The 9,215-nt window shown below is 40.9% G+C and overlaps 1 long non-coding RNA gene across 1 annotated transcript; it reads right to left on the reverse strand.

The window, feature by feature from the left end:
• Positions 1-937: 937 nt before the first annotated feature.
• LOC116581636 lies at positions 938-8,935 on the reverse strand. The gene is made up of 3 exons (XR_004282144.1): positions 8,832-8,935; positions 5,486-5,624; positions 938-1,480 (listed from the first exon to the last, which is right to left on the reverse strand). It is a non-coding gene; the product is annotated as an uncharacterized LOC116581636 (long non-coding RNA).
• Positions 8,936-9,215: the final 280 nt, after the last annotated feature.

The raw sequence follows: 9,215 nt of genomic DNA on the forward strand, positions 1-9,215 counted from the left end.
GGACAGTGTCTTTTGCTTGCTGAGCTTCCAGACCTTGGACTGGTGGTCTCAACATCAGACTCTCGCACTTTCTGCCTCACACCCTGCTCTGCCCTGTCTTGTTCCTGCCAGTGGTCACTTTATTCTAGTTCTGTTAGTTCCAGTGCCAATGCCTAGAAGTGATGTCATGTTGGTGGACACAGCAACACAGTGCTATGCCAGTGGCAACCGAAAGGATAACGAATCAGGGAGCAGGACCTGGGGGGCAGTCTCTTCCAAGTTCAGAGGTACAGGGTAACCTACAAGTGATAATAGAGGCCATCAACATTTTCAGCTACTGCAGGGAAAATTTGCCAGTTACCTCTATATTCTGTCTGTGGAATGGAAAGGAACAGAGACACTCAGGATTTCTGTTATACTACAGAGTACTTACAAAAACACTCAACACTTGGGGATTTGAAGAACTCATCAAAATAAAAAATATTAATTCATAATTTATTACATGGCACACGTTTTATGGGCTACATGCTGGATGATTAAGCATCCTATGAAGAAAGATAGCATTTCTGCCCATAGGAGCTTCCGAACCAAGGAAAGACAGCAGACAATTATCTTAAGTGTGATGGTACCATGATGGGGCAGGAAACCTACTCTGAGAACATATAACAATGTATGCCTGTTTGAGGAACAGATCTAGATTAAATGAGATACTTTGTAAGAAGTACTCAGCATGATCTCCCGCACACAGTAGTGCCCAATAAATTGTATCTATTATTTTTGATATTCCGGACAAACATGTTTCCAGGGTCAACTTCCTCTTTGGACTTTTGAGCTGGGAAAGAAAATCGATGATTGACATGCCATTCATTCATTCATTCATTTGTTCATTTAACAAACTTTTTCAATTTTTTAAAGATTTATTTATTTATTTTAGAATGAGAGAGAGATCAAGCACATACATCCATGTACAGAAGTGGAGGGAGGGGCAGAGGGAGAGAATCTCCAGCAGACGCAGTGCAGGTCATGGACCCTGACTCACAGCACAGTGCCATGACTCATGAGATCATGACCTCAGGCGAAATCATGAGTCAGTTGCTTAACAACAGAGCTGCCCTGGAGTCCCCATTTGACATGTTTTAAAAGCTTATGAGTAAGGTGCTATATTCAGTGACAGAAATATAAAAATAGAAAAGAATCCTTACCCTCTAGGGGCTCAAATTCTAATAGGGAAGAAAGGTAAAACCGAAGAAGTATAGAGTGATGCAATAAGGAATGCAGTATGTACCACGAAGACCCATGAGTTCAATTCTGCCCCCTCAGGGTCCAAGAAACCGACCCTGGATAAGGGAAGGGAGTTAGGTCTAGAACAATAAGGACTTGTTCTCCAGGCGCCCCTCTTCTATGACCAATTCTTTGCTGGGTGCAGGAAGCTTGGCAAGATGACTTTTAATTTTGTGTTTCTATTTCCATATTTGATCTCACCATTCAATCACCTAATGCACTGCAAAAAATAAAAAAATAAAAATAAATAAATAAATTGGAAAGATTTCATTGCCAGGCTGTAACTACAGAATTTGTGGTCACAAGAACAAATTTAGAACAGACATACTTCATATAAAGGAATTCATTTCCAAAATGATCAGAGAATGGTCCATCTCCACAACGACCGTGACTCAGAAAAAGTGAGATTCAATCAAAGTCTCAAAGAAAACTTCAATCATCTGTGTAGCCAAGGTTAGAAACTTCTGTCTCCTGATCCCTAGGACAGTCTTAACCATCAAATGGTAAGAGAGGGAGGCCATTTTCCAAGCTGTCGCCTCCCCTGGGCACAGAGCCTCAGCGTCCTGAGGGCAGTAGGTCTAAACTGTCCCACAAGGGGGTGGAAGAGAAAAGAATGAACACAAGGAAAGTTCCAAAGTCTTCCTCAGAGAGCAGATGTGATGACTTTGTTCCTTTAAGCCTGTCTGTGGCTGAGAGACTGAGGCCCTCCCCGCTCTACAGCCTCTTCTCTGCCAGTAGCTTGGGCCAAGTGAGAAGCAAAGCCCAGACTCAACGAATTGACTGATGGCCCAGAGAAGCACGAGCCATCTGATGCCTTCACATGGGAGCCTGCGTGGGCCCCTCATGTAAAGAACACGGTAACTGAGTCTGCCAGGCCCACGCCCATGGAGAGTTCTTTTATCTCTGACCTTGTGGGTCACCCCATATAGCAGAAGGCAAACTAAGTTCCTGCTACCCTAGCTGGTGCAGCAATCAGCTGGAGAAGAGCCAAATTTGTCTCTTTCACAACTCATGTCCGAAACAAATGAGCAAACAAACATGGTTCCAGAAAAATAGGGGGAAAAAAAGAACAATCTTGTTCCTAAAGGGAAGAAGGATGGTAAGGATAGCTATTCCCTGAGCATTTCACTCTCAGATTCTCTAATCTTGATGAAATCTATCCCAAAGTCCCCTCCCTTCCACCCCAGGACCTGTATATTCAGAGAGAAGGCCCACTCTTCGGTAAAAAGAGACAAGATGGGTATTTGTTTTAGCTCAGAAGAATACTTGGCAACCAGGTCTAACTGGGAAGCTTCAGAAACCAATCAATTTGATATTTCATGTGCTCACTCTGACCCAGAGAAAGAAGAACCCAGAAAAATCTGTTCTAGAATGTTCTCTGCAAAAGTACATAGGATGTTTGGGGAATTCAATGTCTCCACCATAAGATGCTACAAAATCCAGAAGCAATTAAAATAGAGAAGGATTTCCCCCAATCCTGGGGAAAAATCCATCTACCCAGACTCCTCCTTCTCCAAGTAAAGCCTTGGATGGTGGCTGTGACATGGAAATTGAGGAACATTCCTGTCTATCTGTTCCTACCTTTGGCTTAGTGAAAGGAGTGAAGACTCAGAGATAAAAGGCTGCCTCTGGAAACTCCACACAGAGCCAGAAAAGCTGGAGGATCCAGGAGGGACTCTCCTCAGAATATTAACAGTGGTTATCTCCATGTCGCAAGATTTTATGGATTTTCCCTTTCATTTTGAATTTTTCTTGGTTGTTTGAAATGTCTCTTTATAACAGAGATGAACTGTGTTACAATCAGGAACAAGATAAAGTATGTACAACCATGTCTTCTGCCTCTTTTCAGAGACCTCAGTAAAATAAAAATGAAGGAATACATTCAAAAGAGTCAAGGTAGTTGTAGGAAAGATCCCAACACATTTCCAATAGAGGGAAAGAGCATAAAAGCCTACTGATGAATAATTGGATTAATGAAACCATATTCCAGAATGGTGGCCAGGGCAGAGGGGAGGGATTTCAGAGATCCCTGAAATCATCTGCAGATGAACTGGCCAGCTGGTGGTGCCCCACACTCGCCTCCCCCATTCCAGTTTGTAATCTGGGCCACCAAACTCCAGGAAAAATCAGAACTCCCTTCTCTGCAGAGGTCAAATGTTCTTTCTGAGAATTAGGGCTTCTAGTTCTCTGTGTAACTACCCCCTTGCTTTTGACGTTCGAGAGCTTTCTAGTCAGCATCCTCTTTCTGCTCACACCAACGTAAAGCTTGCCCATCCACTAGCCCCACCACATGGTGGCATGGCATTGGGACACCCATGGATGTAATGCAGGAAATCCACTTAACTTGAAGGAACAGCACATGTTTCATGATATTGGGTCCATAGTATATTATTAGCTCAGAGCCAGTCTCAGTATTTAGGGAAAGAATTGATTAATGCATTAATAATTTCAGTTTATATTAACATAAAGTTTGGTTTCCAACCTTGAGAATCAGCCTCACAGAACACAGAAGAGTTAAATATGTTTATTAAGAATGTGGTATGATCAACCTTGACAGTGTAAAAACAAATTCCAGAAGTCAGAAAATGAGAAGGATATGGGGAGAAGAAGGGTAGAGCCCTGATATCTTAATCTAATTTAGCTAGGAATCGGGAGGCACTTTCCATGTAAACTGGTTCAGCTATTATGGAAAATAGTATGGCGGGTCCTCCAAAAATTTAAAATAGAACTACTATATGATCCAGTAATCCTACTGGACTACTACGTTAAGCTATATAGCCAAAGGAAACAAAATCACTATCTTGAAAAGTTATTTGTACTCTGTTCTTTGCTACGTTATTTGTAAAAGCAAAGACTTGGAAGTAACCTAAGTGTCTACTGGCAGATGAATGAATAAGAAAAATGTAATTTATATATATATAATTGAATATTATTGAATATTGAATATTAATATTGACTATCATTCAACAATTAAAAAAAAGAAAGGTATTCTGTCATGTGGGAAAACATGGGTGAAACTTGAGAGCATTCTGTTAAATTAAGTAAGTCAGAGAATGACAAATACTACATTGTCTCACATATAGAATCTTTAAAAAAAAAATCTACATTCTTAGAAATAGGGAGTAAAATGGTAAATGGTGGTTGCCAGAGTTTTGTGAGTCAGGGACATGACTATGTTGGTCCAAGGGCACAAATCTTCAGTTATAAGATGAATGAGTTTTGAAAATCCTAACATGGAAATAGTATGATGATTGAAAATTGCTAAGAGAGTAGATCTTAAATGTCCTCCACACAGAGAAAAAGTAATTATATGAAGTGAAGAGGAACATGTTGACTCATATTATTGTGGCAATCATTTCATACCACTTATGTATACCAATCATTATGTTGTACATCTTAAATTTACACAGTTTTATGTCTATTACATCTCAATAAAGCTGGAGAAAAAGAGGTACTTTCTAAAGTTGATAGAATATAAAAATATACATTGACATTATTAGTCTGAGGTACAAAGAAAATGAATAGTAGAACAAAAATAATTGTTAAAATTTGGGGAGAGGAAAAGAGGATAGGATAAAGTGCATTAAATCCTTCTAGTGATCAGTGTTTTAAATTAATAAACCAGGAGGTAGTATATAAATTTAGGGTCAGGTTGGTAACCGCCAGAATTAAGAGCAGAAAGCATTCACTTCTAGAAACTAGGGTAAGCACTGAGAAGGGTAGGGGGGCAATTCTAACTCCTCATTGTAAGACCTTTCCTTCTTCTTTCTTTTCTTATCTTGTCTTTTCTTCTTTTCTTTCCTTTTTTCTTTCTTTTTCCTTTTTGCTTCTTTATTTTTCAGTGTTCATAATAAACATTAGTACAGAAATAAGAGGAGAAAGAAAGAACAGAACAAAAGAGGAGTGAGGAAGGGAGGGAAGGGGAAGAGAGAGAGAAGAAATGCCAAATGCTTTCAGGAGGTTACTTCTCACTATATCATACTACTGACACTCTCTTAATATAATTTAGCACAGTTGTCAGATAGTATAAAATCAGATGGTTTGGTTGGTTTCTCCATCTCCTGGAAAGGATTTGAGTCTCTGACAGTCACTGTTATACAGTTAAGACACAAGGTGCTGTAGCCCCCAAGTCCAGTGAGGGCTTATGCCCCCAGACTGGCTCACTGCCTCTCCTGGTTTGTCATTGAGGGCCAGCCTCTCTTTGACCCTGTCTCTACAGACTCACCCAGCTTGGACCCAGGACTCTGCTTGGACCTTCAGCTTCTGGGTTTTGCACAGGTTCTTCATCCTGGCCTTGTCTCTTTTCATCTGGCCTCCAATCCAGTCAGTCCAAGGTTGTTCTGTGGTATCCAGGCCCAATGAGCCTAAGAGAATAGAGCACTCTTGCTTAACATGGATGACTCAGAAGATGGGCAACCCAAGAAAACTCCCTAGCAAGGAAGGCTGTGCGCTGGAACCAAGAATCGTGCTGTGGTTAGTAGATATAGTGTAAGCTTTGGGGTTGAACTGAGATGCTCCAGTCCTGGATCTGCTGCTAACTGTATCACCTTGGTCAGAAGACTTCGCTTCTCTGAGCTTCTCTTCCTTCTGTAAAGTGGGGATAATATCATCACTGGTGTGCACAGTCTCATTGAGAAGATCAAATGAGACCTAGTATATATAAGGACTAACACACTGCTGATTTGCAGGAGGTGTAAGACATTAGGTCCTCTCCGACCTCCATTTCTCCTATCTTCCTGCTTCCCTTTCTTTTCCTTCCATATGGGTGAACACAAAGCAAAAACCAACGAAATGCTCAGAAGAGATTGCATCTAGGTTTGGTAAAGCTGGGACAGATTCTGATTCTGCTGCTTTGCTGTGAGTCTCTATGACAGCCATAAAGCTCTCTGCCCTTGGGTAAAATTCCCTCTTCTGGGCAGCTTGCCTCTAAGGTAGAGGAGGCATCTGAGGCCACAAGATCCACTAGGACTTTGGGTCATAACACTTTTAAATTTTAGAATTGGCAAGACCTCAGAGGTCATCCAGTCACTGGCTATCATGTACAGGGAAGTAACTTGAGACCCAGAACAGTTGTCTCGTTCAGTATCACACACCAGCTAGACTGAATTCCCACTCACTGCTCTTCTGAAAAGAAAGATACTCTGAGAAAGTTGTGTTTCTGTGTCAAAGAACGTCAGTTGTGCAGTAAAATGTGGTCATAAGTGTGACAAGTATGGAAAAGATGCATGATTGATAAGCTCTAAACTAGAAAAAGGACATGCATTTTTAGAGTGTTTAAAAAAATATGAATACATTAAATGACGCTGTAGTTAAATGCCACTATACATTAAAGGAAAATTTTGCCCACTCACCAAAAAAGAAACAAAGGTGACAGATAACAGATGGGATTAGGTAGTGAGTTTATTAAACAGCGTCTATTAAATGCAACAGACATAATATAACCCAAACAAAAGCAACCAGAAATCCTGTTGCTTAGTGTTTTAAAAGTATGGCTAAAAATCTACAGCAAAGGGGCACCTGGGTGGCTCAGTGGATTAAAGCCTCTGCCTTAAGCTCTGGTCATGATCCCAGGGTCCTGGGATCGAGCCCCACATCGGGCTGTCTGCTCAGCAGGGAGCCTACTTCCCTCTCTCTCTCTCTGCCTACTTGTGATCTCTCTCTCTCTCTGTCAAATAAATAAAAATCTTTAAAAAAAATCTACAACAAAAGTTATGTAAGAAAGTTAAATAATTTCCAGAGTTTTCTTGTATCTGATGAGTTAGTACGTTAGTATACATATATTTTTTTCATGGAGTTGATTAGGAGTCATAGGCTGGAAGACCACTTGGGTATGATACCATTATGATAATTGTAAGAACCATAAAATGGCAGTTTGGGGTGCCAAGACAGTCTTGATAATTTGAATGGATGTGCTTCTCTGGCTGAGCTAAAGGTCATACAATCACATGTTTAACCCTCTTCAAGCACGGATACCACATTCTGCTGTGTTTTGTGGAATTTGGGTGGATCAGTATAGATGGTTTTCAGTAGGGAAAGGCTTTTTGATTGGTTAAAAGAAACTGACTTATTCATGTGACCCAAGGAAAACTCTTCACACCAACCCACAAAAAACTAGACTATCGAGAAACCCTTGGAATCTTTGTCTTCAAGAGTGTCCATGAGTATAGTATAGGTACTATGCACTGTAGTTCAAAAATATGTTTCAATTCACTCATTTAAGAAGAAATTACCTCTAAGAAACTCATTTTGTGGGGAATTATCTGGCTTATTTGACTGTAGTGGGCTACGTTTTCCAGAAATGAAAGTGATAGTCTAAACTTCATTTGCAAACCAGTAGATTTGGAGACGAGGCTCCAAAATCAAGCTTAATGAAAATGAAGTAACTCTGTTGAGTTTGCTTTTCTCAATTAATCCTAAGAGGACAGAGAATGCAGTATAGACTGACATTATTGAATCGTAGGCCAGAGCAGTACTAAAAACTAAACATGGCAGTATTGAAGTAGCTGAATTCTTATAGTGCAAATATTCTATATGCCTGGAACACAAAGTAGAGGATTAGATGTGGCCATTTTGGTAGAGAAAAAAAAAGGTGTCAGACACCCAGATGTATATTAAAGAAGAAATGATTTATAAAAAGGAAAGTTTTGCCTTATTATTGAATACGGTTTGCTCTCAATTTGCATTTTTCAATAAATTTAGATTCAGATTTTTACATAAATTTAGATTTTCATGTAAAATAGATTCAGCATAACACATATTTATATATCTCCCGCAGGCATTAAGCTTCGATCAAAAATAAAGCCCGTGTGTTCATTTTTCTTAAATCCCATCACTTCACTCATCTCTGCCACGTGCCCGCTGGGCAGTCTTTCAGCCCCTAGCCTGGGGATCCCTGAACCTGAGGGAGGACTGGCTTCTGCACAGCCTATGGCTGATGCAACAGTTAAAATATCTGAGTTCAGGAGCAGAAACGCAGGACACTCCCACTGCATGCACAAGTGTCTTTGGATTGGGCCACCAGAAGCTACGTCTATAATACTGGGTGCCACAGACCTTCAGAGCCCAGAGCGGACTTTTGAAAGTCTCAGCTCCCCTTGTGCTGGGCCTTGAAACCAGGACTGAGTATCAGCACCTCTGGACCGAGCTAGCCTGGAGCCACAGGAATGCTTTTTCGAATGAGAAATGGAGGCTCTCAAGAGGGAGATACCTGACTTCCTGTTAACAGGACAAATTGAGGCCTCAGTGACCGATCGACACGACAAAAGAGAGATTAATTTATATTTTTGTTTTTAGTACATCTCAGTAATAGGATTGGATTCATCCTGACGCTGGATTTGTGCCATGCTGCCATCTTTGGCCCATGCATGTTTTCTGTTAGTGTCCAGCTGAATGCATTTTTATCATGATGATGATTATCATCATTATTTAATTATTCAGCACCCTGAAAGCATTCATTCTCCAAGTTCCACGTTGAAGGATACGAAGCCCCATTATAAACCCAACTCAGAGGAGAAGTAAGAGAACGGCATGCAGACAGGACAACCAGCATGAAAGGAGCATCTCCTGCTTACCAGGCACTACGAGGGGCCCTTTGCAAACATTTTGTATGTAATTCTCCCAAAGATGTCCCTGGCAATTCGAGGCAGGCCAGCGGCAGTTCATGCTTCCTACCTGGGGTCCCTTCCCACTGCTGTAGGCCGAGTGGTCAGACCTACACTCGTAGAGAATGTCAAGAACATTTCAGCGCGGCAATCTCTAGTCTCAGATGGCTGGGGGCTTTGGTGTTGGGTAGTTTTCAATTTTCACAGCTGAACTTTAAAATCTCATTAAAACAGCTTTTTGTTGCTATTTGCAGAGTTGAAATCAGTAGTGAGTCAGCAAATAAGCAGACACAGCAGGTTGCCTCTCTTGGCAGGTGTAATAAGGGACCGACAAAGTACACGACTGAGAAAGAA

This window comes from Mustela erminea, chromosome 21 (assembly GCF_009829155.1).
Source record: "Mustela erminea isolate mMusErm1 chromosome 21, mMusErm1.Pri, whole genome shotgun sequence".
In the NCBI taxonomy this organism is placed as follows: domain Eukaryota; kingdom Metazoa; phylum Chordata; class Mammalia; order Carnivora; family Mustelidae; genus Mustela; species Mustela erminea.